Source organism: Canis aureus, chromosome 20 (genome assembly GCF_053574225.1).
Source record: "Canis aureus isolate CA01 chromosome 20, VMU_Caureus_v.1.0, whole genome shotgun sequence".
NCBI lineage: Eukaryota > Metazoa > Chordata > Mammalia > Carnivora > Canidae > Canis > Canis aureus.
The window spans coordinates 58828294-58847652 of record NC_135630.1 but is presented as its reverse complement, the minus strand read 5'-3'; the positions used below and the strand labels follow the sequence as shown (position 1 = coordinate 58847652).

The 19359-nt window shown below is 41.3% G+C and overlaps 1 long non-coding RNA gene across 1 annotated transcript; it reads right to left on the bottom strand.

Annotated features, from left to right (window-relative positions):
* Positions 1-1068: 1068 nt before the first annotated feature.
* On the bottom strand, positions 1069-2245 carry LOC144292000 (uncharacterized). The gene is made up of 3 exons (XR_013359545.1): positions 1883-2245; positions 1476-1620; positions 1069-1143 (listed from the first exon to the last, which is right to left on the bottom strand). It is a non-coding gene; the product is annotated as an uncharacterized LOC144292000 (long non-coding RNA).
* Between the last annotated feature and the right edge of the window lie 17114 nt (positions 2246-19359).

The following is a 19359-nucleotide window of genomic DNA, read 5'->3' as shown; positions in this document are numbered from 1 at the left end:
CCAGTTTAACTATTTAATGTTCATTTTTTAATGTTCATTTTTATATGGCAAGGATTTGCTATGCAGTTCATAGACACTGTCCCTTTTAATTTTCACATAGGATGACACACACACACACACACACACACACAAAAGAATGATGACAAATGGTTACTCTGAAATTTACTGAGTATAAATCACACAATTTTTCAAATAGTACTTGGTGCATTAGTTATAGAAGTACTGGAAATACAGAAATGTGGATTATCACAAGAGGTGCAATCACATCAAATTCTTTGCTAATATTATTATCATTCTCTAAAGAGAAATACATTTTTTCCTCCTTCACCGTACTAGTGGTCCGTGAGGGGCTGTTAAATACAGATGCCTAGACATGCAAGCGTGAAAAATATTTTTATCTAACTTCTATGATGAGAATGCTCTCCAGCACAAAGTGGATTTTCAGACCGCCTCATGGGCAAGCGAAAAACAAAAGTGTGGTTCAAAGAATAATCCCCGAAGTGTAGGTGCTAGTGATCTGGAAATCCCATAAGGAATACTCATCTTGAAAAATTTATACCTTCTTCTCTTTTTGCTGAATGAAGTATATTGTGAACAAGCAACTTGTCTCTTAGAATTTTGTCACTTATGTTACCAGCTGGTTGCAATCAATATAAAGATGAAAAATCCAAAGCTCAAACCATCCATGTGTTCATAAAATTGCAGGGCAGAAAAAAAATTGCAGGGCAGTTCTTAAACATTTATTAAGAGCTCGCAATGTGTTAGTGTTAAAGGAATGCAGGTGAGTATCTGAAGACCGTAGGTAATGCCGAAGTTTCCTCCACAGGAGCAATACACAAATCAATGAGAGCCGCCATGTGGCGGTTGAGCTGTGACACGTTCAGTTGGGAGAGAGGTGACAGCTGGATAATCCCTCTGTGCTGACTGGGATGCAGGCCATTGGGTTTACCTAGAGGGCCTGACTGAAGTGATAACGCAGTCGTCTGAGAGCCTCTCTGGGTCTCCCGTAGCTAATTCGTGGATTATGATAGAACTTGCAATAATAAATAAAGAAACTTATGATAGAACTTGGAATAATAAATAAAGAAAGTCCTTTCTTTATTTGCTCTCTGGACTCCTTTAACTCGTGGCAAGCATTTCAACCTAAATAAGAAGTATCAGGATATCAGGATCCCCTTTATAAATGACTATGGTTTTTCATGCCTCTTAAGAGTTTTTCATTTGCTTTCTTTCTGAGATTAAACACACACACACACACACACACACACACACACATTGGCTCTTCAACTGCCGCGCAACAGCTAGGTTGAGGCTGGATGTTTCTAATCATTCTCCAATAAAGCCGACTCTGTGCAAAATCCTATATTCTTCTTTCACAATAACCTTAAGCCAAATACACACTTCTAAGCATTCCAGTCTGTAAAACATACAAAAACGTGTCAGTCATTTCCTATTTTCTCAACTAATATACAAACCTGAAGGAGCGATGAACTTGAGAAAGTTGCTAGATCCCGAAACGTCTAAAAATATATTGAGGGTCCAGCGGTGTAGGTCTGCAGGTCGAAGGGTGCAGTGCTTTGGCAAATCTAAGTTATTCCATTCGTTGGTCTTAAGCTTTTCCTATAGAAGTGGAAATGCTCATCAAGAGGGGTTAGCCTGAAACAGGTTAATTTCTTAAAATAGACTTATTTTCTATTGCATATGGACTAAGAACTTGATCTCCGAGCTCCAATAGCCTAGCAAGGAAAGTCTGTTTCATCATAGAACAGCCAAATGGCCTCAGGCAAATTCTTTATCCCCTCTTCCCCTCCACGTTCTCAACTATTAAAATGATAAGAACTCTGTGGTGGGCGGCCTCTAAGAGAGCCTCCTTGATCCCTACCTCCTGGCATTTGCACACTTGTGACATTCTCTCTTTTTGAACGTAGGCTGTGCTGAGTGACTCTCTTCCAATGAGTGGAATATGGCAGATGTGATAGGATGTTGCTCCCAACGCTGGGTTTCGCAAAGACTGTAGCTTCCTGCTTGGAGGTGCTTCCTTGCTCTTTTTTCTTAAACCTTCAGCCCTGAGGGAAGCAAGTTGCCAGTTGTGAACAGCCCTGCCAGGAGGGACATGTGGCAAGGAGCTGGTGTCTCCAGGCAACAGCCAGTGAAGAGGCCTGCCAAGAGCCAGGAATATGAGCCTGAGGCACACAGGCGGTGCCTGATTTCCTAACTCCCAGGAACTATGAGCTAATAGCGGTTATTGTTTTAGACTATGAAACTGGGGGCTAGTGACACAGCAGTTGGTACTAATACAGGCTAAGATAATAATCACCTTATGGGATGGCGGTGATGATCCAGCGTGGTGATAGGCTAGCACAGAGCCTCGCACAGAGTCTGGCACACAGCACGATCCCCGGAATTGGCAGTTGTTCCTCGTTGCATTGAAAAGAATTGCTATGATCTGACTGTTCATGTTCCCCACGTTCACTGATGGACACCTGACCCTCAGGGTGATGGTGTTAGGAGGTGGGGCCTTTGGCAGGTGGTGGGGGTTAGTGCCTTTGTAAGAGAGGCCCACAGAGCTCCACAGCTCTTCCACCACAGGTGTAGTAGAGGGCCGCAGCCCGGAAGACGGCCCCCACCTGACCATGACTGTGAGAAATACGTTTCTGTTGTTTATAAGCCACCCAGTCTGGGTGATATGGTTATAGCAGCCCAAATAGATGAGGATAAAAATGAGAACTTCTTAGTTTAATATTTTTTTAAAACAGAAGAAAGCTAATGAGGCAAAACTTGTTAAATTAGGGTAACTGTTTTTCATATTTAACTGTTCCTTTTTGTTCATGAGTCGTATTTGTTACTACTAAAGCCTGCTTACATTTTCCCTTCTACAAGAAGGAAAGACTCCTGTGACTAATATCGCAATATCATCCTGGATCAAATTATTCAGAACACTTTCTTCCTCCCAGGAAAGCATCTGGTTACCTATATAATCCATGACCTCCAGCCTGCACATACCACCCAATATTTTGAGTTGCCTGCACTGAAGTTTATCATCCTGGAGGAAAAAAAGTCACTATTCTCTTTCTGTGTGTAGGGTACATGATTGTGGAAATTTGTGCTTTGTATTTATTTTATTTTTTTTAAGATTTTATTTATTTAAGAAAGAATGAGAGAAAGGGGGTGGGGAGGGAGGGAGAAGCAGATTCCCTGCTGAGCGGAGAGCCAGACTTGGTTGGGGCTCAGTTCCAGGATCCTGAGATCATGACCTGAGCCAAAAGCAAATGCTTAACCAACTGAGCCACCGAGCCACCTAGGCACCCCTATATTCCTTTTAAAATCACTGTTAAAAAATGCAACAAAATCCAAGTGTTTTTGAAATTTTGTCTGGAAAACTTAGATTAGTGAAAATGACTAGTAACTCCATAGCATTCATTTTTCTAGACACCTCTTTTATACCAAAGTCCAGCTTTCAGGAGACCGCCCTGGCAATTGAAAATTCCGATGGGGTCATTTGAGTACGTCCAACATCTCACACAGTAGGTCATGTTTGAAGATAGAAAAAAGTACGGACAAGAAGAATTTCATTCGTCTTTCTCTATGGTTTCCGCACCCTTTCATGTAGATAGGTGGAAAGAATTCCTTTCACAAGGAGTGAAAAAAACTTGGTATAAGACCAGAATTTTTAAAACCCCTCACACTCTTTAAAGTACATCATTATTCAAGTGCCATAAAAGTCAAGGCATGCGCCTGGGCTGTGGTTCAGCAGGGATGGTGACCAGCTTGTGCATTCCACAGACATTTACGGTACGCTTGGGTACACTATTCAATAGGTCAGGGACTCTGTCTCCAAAAAGCCGTTGTGTCCTTGACCTTTTCCAAGGAGGGGTAGAAATCCTGAAGGACAGATCCTGAAGATGTCTGTCGGCTAAGCCCAAACATGTTTCATTCATTAGATTGGTAACAGCTAAATAATCATTGGAAATTCCGATTTGTTCTCACAATATTTGGCTTAGGATTTCCATGCACGCCACGTTAGAAGAAGCCGCTGTGTTGCCTTTGGATGTTTTAGACAAACCCAGATTCACGCTCGGAGAAGCCGTGCAGTGTAAACGAAAGACACCAATGAACAGTTTTCATTTCTGCTTCTGGCCCTATCTTTCCGTGTAACCTCAGGCAAGCTTCTCAATCCTCCAGAGCCTCATTTTTCACATCCGCAAGTATCTGCCTTCCTTCAGAGGGTGTCCTGGGGGTTGGGTCTTGTCAATGAGGGGTACACGTGTTTCTATAATGTCTATAAGTTAAATTTTTGGCCGCAAGTTATAGATCTCTAAGTCAAATAGCATAACAAAAACAAAAAGTACAGATTTTTTTGGTTGGATATTGTGACGTCTCACAGAAATAGACTAGTTTATGCCCCTGCCTCAGTAACAAGTGAATCCAGGGATTCTAATACTCCTACCTTTATTTTCGTTTGGGGCATCTTTATTCTTTTGTTCCTTTGTTTTTTTATTGTTGTTGTTTGTTTTTTGCTGTTTTTTTTTTTTTTTTTCCCCAGGGTAGGCAAGAACTGCTAATAAACCTAAGCTTTATGGCTTAGCATGGATCAGAGCCTACAAACAAGAGTGAAGGGGCGGGGGATAGATATGGTCGGTGAGGTGGGAGAGGGAGGAGGAGGGTGTTGGGCAGGTCGCACTGTAGGGCTGTAGTCTGTGGAGGGCCTCAGACCCACAGCTCCAGATGCAAAGGGCGAGGATCGAAAAACATGTGGAATGGTTCGAAGTATTGCCAAGTCATCTAGAAGTGTTTCCAGACCATTTGAAAGAGAGTGCCAAAGCACTGGCTCTTAGCCCTGAGTGTTCACATCACCTGGGGAGCTTTTTAAAGACCTAGAGCAAAGTCCTTTGTCTGTTCTCATCAGAATCACCTGGGGAAGCTTCCGAACGTTGTAGAAAGTTGTAGCGTTTTCAGATCTACTCAGACCTACTCAATCACTCTCTAGAATCAGGGACTGGCAGGAACCCAGGACTTTGTAGTTAAACTCCCCAAGGATATATATATATATATATATTTTTTTTTCACATTGAAATTTGAGAATCATTGCTGTAGATTAGTGATTCCCAAGTTGTGATTCTCAGACCAGCAGCTTTGGCTTCACCTGGGAACCAGTTAATAAAGCAAATTCCCCAAATTCCCAAGTTCCACCTCAGACATACTGAATCAGACACTCTTGCAGTGGAGCCCAGCAACCTGCATTCCAAAGAGCCGTCCAAGTGTTTGAAATGTTTGAAATGCCCACTAAGGTTTGAGAGCCATTGCTCCAGGCGCATTTGATCTCTCCAGCAATTCATTTCTACAGTATTTTACAAATGTATCAATCCTGGGTTTTGGCATTTACAATATGTAATTGTTTTTTCTTTAAGCTCTAAATATTTGGTTTGAAGATGACCCTGTGAGGGCAGCCCGGGGGGGGGGGGGGGGGGGCTCTGGTTTAGCACCGCCTTCAGCCCAGGGCATGATCCTGGGGTCCCGGGATCGAGTCCCCTGTCGGGCTCCCTGCATGGAGCCTGCTTCTCCCTCCGCTTGGGTCTCTTCCTCTCTCTCTATGACTCTCATGAATGAATAAATAAATAAAATCGTTAAAAATAAAGACCCTGTGGGCATCACAATGCCATTTAAAATGCATTATAAGTGGCATTGTTGAGGCATCTGGGTTGCTCAGTAGGTTAAGCGTCTGGCTCAAGTCTTGATCTCAGGGTCATGAGATTCAGTCCCAAGTCGGGCTCCACACTTAGTATGGAGTCTGCTTAAAGATTCTCTCCCTCTCCCTCTGCCCCTTCCTATCCATGCTCATGGGCACCCGTGCTTTCTCTCCCTCTCTCTCTAAAAAAATTTTTTTTTAAATGCGGTGTTGCATAGGACATGAAAATTATCAACATCTACAGAGCTGAGATAAAGATAGCTTTTGTCATGTTTTTGTTCCCTAATTACAGTTTCCTTAACATCTTTGGAGTGTTTTCCTCTGTTCTATGAGTCTGGGAACTAACTCTTTAATGTAATTTTCATAATTGTCAGCATCTTTAATCATAGGCAATACAGCTATGGCTTGAGAAAGTTTATCTTTTAATCTCCCCTTTTAAGTCCCCTTTTAAGTTTCATTCTGAAATATGAGAAAAATAGAATATTTTTATTTTAGAATAATACCTTTTAATCATAAAAACTTTTTTTTAATCATAAAAGAACTTTAAAATTTAGAAAGCTTTTAAAAACAATTTTGAAAAAAAAAAAAAAATTTTGAGGGACACCTGGGTGACTCAGCAGTTGAGCACCTGCCTTTAGCTCAAGGTGTGATCCCAGGGTCCTGGGATCAAGTCCCACACTGGGCTCCCTGCAAGGAGCCTGCTTCTCCCTCTGCCTGTGTCTCTGCCTCTCTCTCTCTCTCTGTGTCTCATGAATATATGAATAAATCTTAAAAAAAACAATTTTGAAATATCATTGCAAAACAAGACTATAAAGTGTATATAGTTGTGTTCCCACATAGGGGCAGGAAAAACTTTAGAATTTCCAACATGATAATTTACTGAATAAAGTGGGTACAAATATCCTAACAGCTCTAACAGGAGATAGCTAGTGAGTGAGGAGAGGAAATACTGCGGAAAAGGTAAATAAATATCTGAACACACATATGCTTATACCCTAAACCTACTACCCTTGAAAATTTTAGAGAGTAAACAAGAATACACAAGTCCATCAGCCAGTAGAGCAATGATGTCACTACTCGTCAAGCAGTCTTAGGGGACCTCCCGTGTACATTCATGGGAGAAGAGGAATATGAAAGTAAGTGATGCCTTGGTACTGTGAAAACATTTTTGGCCTCAGAGATACTGGGGGTTTTTAGGCATTCCAGAACTAAAATTTAAGAATGGTAAACGGGGTCCGCTTCATATAGTTAAATTCAGATCTGCCACTCTGATAAACCCGACCAAGCATAAAGTGTCATAAAAATAAAATCATGGCTATGCCAGGGACATGTGGTCTTGTCAGAGGAGCAAGCCTACAGACATCTGAGCTATCCTGGAAAACTAGTTTTTGGGAATATTTAATAAAATATTATGAAGTTCTTGATAAGGGAAAGAGATTAGATGCACCTGCCTTGGAAGAAACACCTGCTTAGAGTCTCTATGGGAGGAAAGCTTCTAATGGTTGAGAGAGGGTATTGTAACTAAGGTATTAGGTATTGATCCTAAGATTTCATCAGCTTCAGAAAACATGTGTCTGACTATCCCACATCCGGTGCTCTCGAGAGCCCTCCACCGCCCAAGGCGACTGCTGAGGTCTTCCATGCTCCCACCCCTTTCTTACCAGTCACCCCATTTATGTGTCTTTCTGTCTACCACACCTGTGAGTCATTTGGAAGACCTAACAACGGTTTGTGTAACAACAGAGTGGGGTGCAGTTTTTTGATTTTCTAAGACAATTCAATTCCCATCTTATCTATGTGGCGCAGCTTTGGCATATGAATTCCTGTATGGCCAAAAAACTCAGTTTTTCAATGGAATAACTAAAAGCACAATTATGTCTAGCTATGAGTCACCATAATTGAATTTGTTTCTCTGTTACTTATATCTGCAAATAATTTCATTTCTTATACTTCTGTATATCTTAAAATCCCATAATAAATGTTATTACATTAACCAACAATTATTTTAACTAATTATATTAAATTAAATTTGTTCATGAGAGACAGAGAATGATAGAGAGAGAGAGGCAGAGGCAGAAGGAGGAGCAGGCTTCCTGCAGGGAGCCTGATGGAGGACTCTATCCCAGGACCCTGGGATCACAACCTGCGCCAGAGGCTCAACCACTGAACCACCCAGGCGTCCCAAAATTATTATTTTAAATTAAAAAATGACATTGTATATTTCTGGGGCTCTTCCTTTCTGAAAGTCAAGGCTTCCATCTGGAATAATTTCCCCTTTTCCTGGAATTCCTTTAGTATTTCCCGTAGTGCACATGTGCTGGTGACAAATTGCCTTAGATTTTGCTCATCTGAAAATATCTTTATTTCACTTCCAATTTTGAAGGATGTTTTTGCAAAGTATGGAATTTTAGATTGACTTTTTCGCCCCTCACTGTACTTTAAGATATCAATCCAATTTCTTCCAGCTTCCATTATTTCTGATGAGAGGTCAGATCTAATTCTTATCATTGTTTCTCTAAATGTAATATAATATGATATTTTGATCTCACTATTTTTTTTAATGTCTTCTGTATTTTTTGTTTTAATAACTGTGACTGTTTTATGCCTAGGTATGGTTTTCTTGGTTATTTATTCAAAGTTCTTCTTCATTTCTATAGTCAGTAGCTTGAGGTCTTTCATTGATTTTGAAAAGAATCTCAGCTATAATCTCTTCAAATTATTCTTTAGCCTGGTTTTCTCTTTTCCCTATCTGGTATTCTAATTACACACATATAAGACCACTTGTTATTTCTCACAGGTCTCTAGAGTTCTTTTTTCAACTCTGTGGTTCAGTTAATATTATTTCTATTGACTTCTCTGTGATCTAATTGTTTCTTTTACTGAATATAGACTGTTAAGCCCATTCAACAAATCATTAATTCAGATATTTCTATTTTTACTTCTAGAATTTCCATTAGTTTCCTTATGGAGTTTTTCATTTCTCTGCTGAAACTCCCCCATCTTTCCCTCTAAATTCTAAATTCTTTCCCTCTAAATTTCATTTCTCTGCTGAAACTCCCCCATCTTTCCCTCTAATTCTTTATGTTTAAAAGTCCTTGTGTGTTAATTTTTATATGTGGATCACCTGTGGTTTTGCTTCTATAAACTTTTTTTTTTAAAGTCTCAATTATGGGTCATGTTCTCCTAAAAACTATAACATAATTTTTAGGTTGTATGGCAGATACAATGTTTAAAAGACCCATAGATACTAGAATAAATCTTCTTTTCTCCAGAGAGGTCCTGCTTTTTTTCTTTGTCAGATACCTAGAGAAAGAGAATTTTTTTTTTTTTTTTTTTTGATCCGGTCAAGAGTTGAGCTGGATCTGAGGCTGGGTTATACCTTTATTAAGTTCAGCTCACCTCTTGTGTTAAATGTCCTGAGGGCAAAATCTGTTCTATGTGTATCACGGGCTCTCTAGAGAGACTTTGGGATCTAAGCACCATTAGGACTGCAAGAGAGCTTTCCTTGCTTTGCAGCCCAGCACTGAGCATCCTGAACCCCTACAAACTTCTGGGAATCAGTGGCGATTGGAGGAACTATATCTGCATTTGAAACTGGTCTGGATTCCAGTCCTTCAAGCAGGTTCATGACCTTGCTAAACGTTTTGTTGACTTCTCCTTCCCCAGCTTTCCAACCCACCCCTTTCCCTGGCCTTTGGGAGGCAAGATACTCTGTTTAACCATGCCCAGACCTGGCAGTTGCACCTATGCATGAAAGTAGTAACTAACCTCAGATCAAGTGGGAAGAGCTCATCCCTCTTCACAATTTAGTTCCTTTGAGTATATAGCTTACTGGTGGCTTAATATATGTATACGTATGTGTATGTGTATATAAGTATATATATCAATGGTCTGTTGTTACTCTTTATATCCTTGGATTCAGTTTCAAAAGAATAATGACTATTCTACAACCGAATATATGAATGAACTATTTTGAGTCTTTCTCATTTTGGGTCCTTTTGAGCCATTTATGGGAATATTCTCATCGCATTTTTATTTTTCTTTGTAAGGCCTTGTTTAAACAATCTGAAACAAATACTTACGGTAATATTTTTAAACTGTGGATTTCAAAGAAGATATTTGCTGGAAGGATTCACTTTTCAGATCTTTCGTCGTTGGTTGCTACAGGGGTATTTATTGATCATGGGAATCTCTATGGCACAGTTTCGAATCTGTTTTCAGGGAAGAAAAAGAATTTAGATTTGACTCTATGATTCAAGCATAACTAAAATGTATAAAATTAGAATTAAAAAGAACAAATTTAGGAAAGTTTTAATGTTTGAAATCACTGGTAACTTTACAAAGTTACTTAGGACATGTCTGAACTTACTAAGAAGGCATTGCTTGTAAGTTTGTGTCTGTATACACAACCTCTGGTTTCCCAGTACATCCCATTTTAATGTAAAAACCTAACCCTCTTCATGGGTTGAACTCACAGACCCAAGTTATAGCGCTTCAGAGAAGATGTATTTATTCCAGTGGAAGAGCCAGAAGCTACATCCTAGTTTACTTCTTTTAAATTTTTTATTTGTTTACCCTAAAAACCCCAGTTAAATTATAGTTTATATGTTGTTCACAGCAAGATTTTATAATAAAACCATGGAGTAGTAATCTACGTTCTCTGCAGAGCAAGATACGGGGAAGTAGTAACACAACCTGGAAATTACACTTTGTTCCTTTTGCATTATTTAATTGTCTTCTGGGCTTTAATACCCTGGCCAGCAATTATTGTTCTATCTCATACAAAAATTGTCCATGGGCCAACCGGAAAAAAAAAAACTCCCACATACCTAAGTCTTGCCAAATTACAACAAAGCTGTTTCAGAATAAGAACAACTGAGAAACATATTAATTCTCAGTAGAACAGAAGGCATGCTCTCACTTCTACATATTACAATAACAACTTTGTTTCTCCATGTGTTTTCTTGATTCCTATAGGTACACAAGCTCAGAAAACTTCAATTTGGCTTTTCCTTGGGTTTGATGCAGAGGTAACTGGTGCAGATAAAAACCTAGGTAGAAAGGCTCGGGAAGGGACACAAAGGATTTGCCCACAATGTTCTAGAATGCATGACCTGAAGACTGTAAATCACCTGAGCAAGAGAAAAGAATTATTGACTTAAGGATGAGTGAGCAATTGGGCAAATCCACTTGGCCTGAGAAAATGGAAATTTGCCATGCGCTACTTTTTCAGCTTGATTTCTATTTGATGATCATACCCTACAGTATTTTAAATAGATATAGATATCGAGTTATGCTCCAAATGGATATTAAACGATTCTAATTTTTTAATCAAGTGGCTGCATATTATCTTATGCTCTTTTTTGCTAATGAACAGAGAGATTGCTTGGAGGCAAGGACATGAAGGTGTGATGCTCTTGTATGTTAAACTAAACACTTTATTCCTTACCAACATACTTCCTACATTTCCTTGTTTTATCTAGTTAAGACCATGTCGACTTAGGCCAGTATTATTAATAAAGAAGCCACATGATCATGGTCCCTAGCCTTGGAGTTCCAGTGTACTTTACTGCTTTTTGTATTTTTTCTTTTTAAGGCTGCCAATGGCACCCCAGGAAAGAACTTAAAAATAGATTAGAAAACTCTGGATCTTACTGTGTTTTGTTTATTGTTGTTTTTTCCAACTAGGAAACAAAAGGAACTCTAGTTGTAATGAGTTGCCAATGACTGTGCTCCAGTATTTCATTTTATCCCAAATGATCTGAATTTGGATAAGTAGTCACTGTTTCTAATTACTATGAAGTATTTCTATTAAGTTCAACAGTACAACTGTGGCATTTCCCAAAAGATTAATGTTTCCTGTGAACAAATTTAAAACGTGTTGTCTGATCAGAGCTAAAGAGGGGGTTATACAATAAATTTATACAATAAAGTGACTGCCTTGTACCTTCTAAAAGTGATTTGGAATCAAAAATTCTTATGATTTTCTCTTAATATTTCCTTTCTCTTCTTAGTTTTAAAAGCATTTAAGCAGAGTAGCATGTCCTAAAAATAGCCTAATCTTGCTGAGCACTCATGCGCCAGTCACTTAGCTGTGCAGCTCATATAACTTATTGTATCTTTACAAAACAACACGAAGGGATAGCCTATCGGTTTTCTGTTTCTTAGTGGAAGAAACTGAAACTCAGTGATTTGGCCAAGAATTCAAACCTGGCCTGGTTGCTAGGCAGACACTTTTGGACTTCCTTGTAGGTACTCTTCTTATTGCATATTTTATTTCCAGAATAATAAACAAGAAAGGTTTTGAAGATTCTCTCCCTGAAGACCCTAGGAGGTCAACACAAGGGCGCATTTATGAATATAAAGGCAACTGACAACTGGAGAGAATTCAGTTACTCCCACAACAAATACCTGGGGAGTTACTGGCTGGTTGCTTCTCCATTTTTCCTCTCTGCCAACCACTCTCAGTGAGTTAGGAAAATATCTCATAAGGAACAGTGATCCAACAGGCAAATATCTACTCAGAAATTAGATGATTAAATGATTTTTAGAATAATAGATCACATAGATTGAGAACCATGTCAATCACAGAGAAGGCAGCCAAATGTAGGATTATGTTAAAAATCCTCCTTGGAAGGAAGGTTTCAGAAAGTAGCTTCAGATAACCCAGACATGCTTTGATTGTTGAGATTTTGGGATTCAAAACCTAGCTTCAGAAATCCAATTGGTGTCACCCGGGAAAAGGCATTAAGCTATTTTGTAGGAGGCAATTTGAGACATGCTGGCTTGGTTTTACTTGTCAACCTTACCACTGTATGTCTGTTTCAGGTGCCACAGTCAGTGGAGAACTTGCCCCATATAAAAATACTTCATAAACACCTTATATGCTTGAAAGAAATGAAAAAACATAAAACCTCAATAAAGAAACAAAGCCTTAGCAAAGAAATAAAAGATATCAATATGAAATCAGTAGAAATTTTACTGTTGAAAATACAACAAAATTAAAAAAAACTAAGTGCATGAGTTTCACAACAGGATGCAGTGGACAGAAGAAAGAGTTATCCTCTAAGACTGGAGTTGCTTTTTGAATGTTTTGCACATCCTAAAAAGCCTCATGGAGTTTGAGTAGATTATGAACGTGTGCCTTGAGAACACTGTGTTTTAATTTTAATTTCACTGAATCAGATTCAATTTAGCAAAACAATGTGGGCTGAAAATCATTACAGTAAACTCCCAGATTTAGTGAATAGATAACCTCTCCAGTCAATAAGGCAGGTCTTAACTATAAATCTTGTGCTTGTAATAAGAGAACTATAGTAAATTCACAGGGCTCAGTAGCTATGGCAACTGCAGATTTTAGTCAATACCCTTTGATCTTCAACATTAGATAGTCATGTCTGATTGCCGCACACAATCCTTTTCCCAAAAGAGGTCAATATGTTCTTGCTGAAACACTTCAAAGTATTCTGGTCCTTGGAAATGCCTCGGGGTTTTTATATTAGTTACTCCTGCTGTTGATCAATAGTCCTACTTGAAGAGTTTATGTGATGCTTACACAAACACGCAAACAAACATAAACCAACACAGAAAATACAACTTGTGCGTATGTACATGTTCTTCGCTGAGGATGAACGTCGTTGAACATTTGTGCATATAAGTCCATATCCAATATACGTAGACATATGATGCATTACATATATGTGTGTGTGTGTGTGTGTGTTTTATATACATGCAACCACACCCGGAAATACAAAGCCCGAGAAAATATTAGGAGTAGATATTTTTTTTGACAATGAAAACTTGTTTAAAATAATGACCTCAAAATGATTGGAGGCAGTTCCAGTACTCTTGTCATTAATATTATTAATTCAAGATAACAACGATACCTTTATTTAAACAAGCCTAATTAAAAACAGTAATTGAAAAAGGGGCAATTTAAGAATGTGCCTTAACGTACTTATTAATCATCCCATTTTTATCTAATGATTCAATGAATATTTTATTGAAATTACACTTTATGTGAGGTACTTCTAAGCCCTACAGGGGATAAAATAGCAACTAAAATACAGCTTATAATGCCAAGAAACACACAATACCCAGGAGGGGTGCATAGGTCCCATAAAAAGAACACATACAAGAGCAGATACACTATAAGTACAAATCAATGCTCTGGGTTCTCAGGAAGAAGAGATATCTTTTTGCAGCAGAGATCAGGGAAAGCTTGCTTCAAGCAAAGTGTATGGAGAATTGAGTGTGGATGGGATGACTCCTTCCATGCAGGGCTAATGTGCATAAAGGGATGGAGGGGGGAAGCCCTGGACATCCACTGGGAACAGCGTAACCTCCAAGGGTGCAGAGTGGGCATCTGCTGAGGAAATCTCGGCCGATAAAATCACCTGAAAGAATATTTTAGAAAAGACAAACTTTAGATGTGCAGGAATGCCATCCCAGAATAAAAAGTTTAAGACTAAATATGCTTTGAGCTATTTTTTTAATTAGAATTTTAAAAAATTCTAAAAAAAATACTTCTCGTCTGAAATACTAAAACATTTTCATGGGTATTATGGTAGAAAAATAATTGAGTTTTGTCTGTTCTTAAAAATAATTTATGGGCTGGGGGTGGGGGTGACTGGGTGACAGGCACTAAGGTGGGGCACTTGACGGGATGAGCACTGGGTGTTATTCTATAAGTTGGCAAATTGAACACCAATAAAATATAAATTTATAAAAATAAACACCACAAACAGCCCTTAAAATAAAAAAAAAAAAAAAAAGAAAAAAAAGAAATAATTTGAGTAGTGGTCCTTTAGAAGTCCTTTTCCCTTCCCTTCCCTTCCCTTCCCTTCCCTTCCCTTCCCTTCCCTTCCCTTCCCTTCCCTTCCCTTCCCTTCCCTTCCCTTCCCTTCCCTTCTTCCCTTCCCTTCCTTTTTAGCAACAAGATATTTGGATGGAGACTTAAAGGAGATGAGGAAGCAGGGTATGTGGCTATCTGTGAAAGGAACATTCCAGATTGCCTGAGCCTGGAGTGTACCTGGTGTGTTCAGGGACACAGGGAGGCCAGGGTGGCCAGAGCAGAGAGAGTGAGTGAAGAGCAGTGAGAGGTAAGGGGAAGGCAGGGCTTGCCAGGCTTGCTAGACAATTATAAAACCTTTTTGGCTTCTACTCTGAAAGAGATGCCAAGCTGCCAGAGGATATTGAAAAGAGTGCTATGAGCTGGCTTGTGTTTTAACAGGATCAATTTAGCTACTGTGTCAACAAGCAGGGGGACCAGTGAGGATGCCGCTGTACAAAGCCAGGTGAGGGATGGTACGCATCAGGGCCGTACTGGAGGGGAGTGGGAGATGTGCGTGCAGAAATTCTGGATATACTTAGGAGGAAGAACTGACCAGATTTGCTGATGAACTTGACAAGGGATATGAAAAAAAAAAAAAAAAAACTCAAGGATAACACCCAAGGTGTTTGGCCTGAGCCATTGGAAGGAGGACATTGACAACAGCTGAGAGACTCCAGTGAGGAAGAGTGTGGGTGGGGCATATTAGCAGACGGAATGATAGTTTAACTTTTATTTCAAGCTTTTATTTAAACTCTGCTTAATAATAGATGATTAATAATATATAATTAATAATATATAATTAATATATTAAAAATTGATTTCTGGAGTAGAGTTTAGTGATTCATCACTTGCATATAACACCCAGCGCTCATCACAGCAAGTGCCCATCACCCAGTTAGCCCATCCCCTGCCTGCCTCCCCTCCAGCAGCCTTCAGTTTGTTCTCTGTAGGTAAGAGTTTCTCACGGTTTGCTTCCTTCTCTCTGTTTTTTCCCCTTCCCCTATGTTCATCTATTCTGTTTCTTAAATTCCACATTTTGAACATGTTAAGTTTGAGGTACTCGGTAGTGGGGTTGGCCAGTGAACAGCTGGTTGTAGGAATGCTGCATCTGGCCACTAGATTCAGCAAACGGAGGTCACCGGGGACTTTGACCGGAACTATGGTGAGAATCCCAGGCAGGCTCTACACTCCGCATGGACGGAGCCCAACTCAGGGCTTGATCTCGTGACACTGAGATCATGACCTGAGCTGAAATCAAGAGCCAAACGTTCAGCTGACGACCCTTGGATTTCTGCATTTCAAGTCACCTTAGCAAACTGGAGCTGATGCAGCTTGATGTATGATCCACCACTATTTCCTATGAGAAATGGGAAGGAATTGGTATCTTCAGGCTGGAAAGGAGTAAACGGTCTTAGGTATTTAGGACCTGAATAGACTTTCAAAGGGCGGAAGTCTTCTCCAGAGGGCAAAACTTAAATGAAAGGGTAGGAGGTAAAAAGATGTAGAATTTCTTCAACTTTTATTTAACTTTTTAGAATTTTTTTTTTGTGTGTGTGTTTTTAGAAGAAATGTAAAAAAGGAGTTTGGGCCTGGCCGAAACTGGGATTTCTGGTGATGGATCCAAACGGCAATTCTACTGCTGAGTATTCAGTTATACCCAGCAGTTTAAGCCTGTCCAAAACGAAGGATGCTCCTTTCGAGCATATTTTAAAGCTGTTACTGGTAGAAGTGGCTCTGTGGACGTCCGATGGCGAGAGAAGACAACGTTGGCCCCTCGAGAGAGCAGCTCATTAAAAAAAAGTGTGGCCCAGGTGCAATAACTGAGTCTGCACGCTGGAAAGCAATGACAGCTCTAGTCGGTCCACTGGTGGCCAATCTTGTGTTTTGTCCTGCCCCGCCTGCCCCAGGGGAGACAGGAACGTGCGGGTGAATGGAAAGAACCATTCCGCCGTGAGCATCCTGTGTCTAGGCAATCTTGCCACACGTCGTCCAGGAGACGGGGACTAATGCAGAGGCGTGTTCTTGGTGAGCAAGCACGTGATTCCAGACTGAGATTCTAGGAAGGCAGCCGGTTCCAGTGGCAACTGTGACGGGGCCGAGTTTGAGGCTGGAGTGGAGAGTTGGTAGGAGTGTCTGGAGGTGCGAGGGAAACATCTCAGGTAGGATGAGCAGAGTGGTGAGCACGCCCCCGGCCCACAGGCGCCTTTGAGAAATCCCAGGAGTTTTCTGGGAAAACTGGGCTTCCTGCCGTTGCGCAGGTGACAGATTGGAACCATCGAGGCTCGGCCGTCGGTGCAGAGACCTACACTTACTCTCACGGGCTGGCACGATTTCCGTTCAAAGAAGTGGACAGCCATGAGTGTAACTCGGCCACCGCAGTCGGTAGTATTTAAGGAGAGACTGGGTGTCCCTGTAGGTCTGGGGTCGGACACCAGAGACCCCGCGCTTGTAAACGTTCAGTAAATCGCAGGACATGCTCTGCAGCGATGCTCCTACTGCTGCGAATGTTCTGCGGGAGACGCCGCTGCACAAGGGAACGATGCCTCGCAGTCTCCTCTTCAGCTCGGCGAGTCTGCGAATCCACCAAAATACAGTAGGGGTTTTAACCAGCAACAAATCATGCGGTGCATGTGGGTTCGGGTACTGGTCACAGCTCAAGAAGAAGCAGACCGACTGCTCTGTTGTAAGCAGAAGGTGTCGTAGCCCTGCTGTGCTTCCCGGTGTCAGGCAATGACCCCCAGGGCTGCGTGGCCGAGGCTGCCCAGGTAAGGCAGCTGGGGACCAGGAGTCAGGTGAGGGGAGGAAGCAACCTCCAAGCTTCGGAGGGGCCACACCCTTGTCACGCCGTGAGCCTCCGGCCTGGCATCTGACCCCAGGGAGGAATGAAGTGGAGGGCGTCCTTGATAAAATCCCTACGTACCACCTTCTATTTCTCAATGCACAGAAGCTCATATATAAATGTCAGCGTTTACGTGGATGTTAAGACTTTCAAAAGGAAACACAGGAAGTAATTCAAACAGGCTTTAAAAGCTTTAGCCAGTCGGGGTGCAGCAGTGAAAGCCGGAGGATCAGAAGACGGAGTTGAATCGAGCTTGAACTTCTCCGGGGGCGGGAGGTGAGGGGAACACGCATCTCTGTGGTTTGGCGCAGGCCGCAGTTTTGTCTTTAATTGCTGTGAAACTTGCTGTTAGAGATTGTCCTGGTTTTCGTGTTTCTGGCTGGGGGTAGTTGGTGCCATCGTGTCTGAGAAGTCAGGGTAGCGCTTCCCACGAGCTGGTGTTTTGCAAGCCTGGTGGTTTGTTGGGTGGTCAAGGTTCAGGGGGGAGGCGAGGTAGCGCCCAAAAACCGTGTGGGTGGGAGAGAAGAAGCGGGAGGTAAAGCCACAGTTGAAGGCGAAGGGAAAGTTGAGAATCCTCCAGCATGTCTGCTTTCGTTTTTTTTTTTTTTTTTTTTCACAAGACACACTATGGTTTCTGTTTTCTGTGAATGTCTAATAAACAAGCAGACGTGCAAGCTTTTGTGCAGTTTTCATAGAGATGGAGTCAAACCCGGTGATCTTACTAGATATTTGATTTCGATTTCTTACTGTTCTACTGAGAATGCTCTTCTAGATCACATGTTTCAAGGCCAAGAGAAAGTGCCACATCAGGCAAATTACTTTTCTTTTTCTCCTACTTAGTTTAACGGAAAACATTTTTTTTTAAAGATTTTATTTATTTATTCATGAGAGATGCAGAGAGAGATGCCAAGACATAGACAGAGGAGAAGCAGGGTCCAGGCAGGGAGCCCGACACGGGACTTGATCCCAGGACCTAGGATCACGCCCTGGGCTGAAGGCAGGTGCCAAACCGCTGAGCCCCCCAGGGATCCCCTAAAGAACAGCTTTTTATGTTGTATTAAAATCCCTGAAAATTCGCCTTCCTCTTTAAACTTTTTTTTTATGCAGATTCATTGATTCCTTAAATATCCCCATTTTCATGCGTTCTCTTGAGTTAAGCCGAAAATGTTTCTTCCACTGCAAATGCAGATGCACTTGAAAGGGGTAACATGTGGAGTTCTTAGCAGTCATGACACCTCGCTAAAAATGTGCTGATCAAATCGCTCTCTTTTAAAATAGGAAACATTTGGTATTACCTGGCTGCTGCTTATGTGGATCCGGCTTATGTAGGCGAAGGCGGAGGAATGGGGAGGAGGAGGGCGTGGTAAAATAGGTAGGAGACCAGTGTGCTGGGAAAGAATGGTGAAACGACCCAGAAAGAGGAAGGACGCCGTCTGTAAGACTGCCTGCCTCCTCCACGGGCTGGCCTACCCCTACCTGCGCTACGCACCACGCCCAGAGAAAGCCCCGCAAGTGCTTCCCTAAAGCTCTGCAACGTTGACTGCCCTTGCTGACCGCAGGTTGCTGGAACTTAAGGCATTGTCCTGCTTTGATGGCTGGGAAAGGTCCCAGCTGCTGCTCCCAGAGGGACACCCGGCTCGTCACCACTTGGCGATGGTTGCAGCTTCTGTCACGGCCAGGACCGTGCGCTGCTGTTGTTGCTGTTGTTGTAGTTCAGACTTGTTCAGACCCTTTGAATTTGGCCACAATCCAGTTCTGCAGCTATTTATTCAGCACCTTCTTGTCCTCTGTAGGCACCGTGCCAGGAACCGGAGGGCGAAGGTGAGCGACCTAGACAGGTTCACCCCCGTAGGTGTATATACCTGAGCAACACAGACCAGTAAAAGGATAGCTACACTGGAGTATCACCTGCTGATTTCAGGCTGTTTTTTTTTTTTAAATTTTTTATTCATTTATGATAGTCACAGAGAGAGAGTGAGAGAGAGAGAGGCAGAGAGAGAA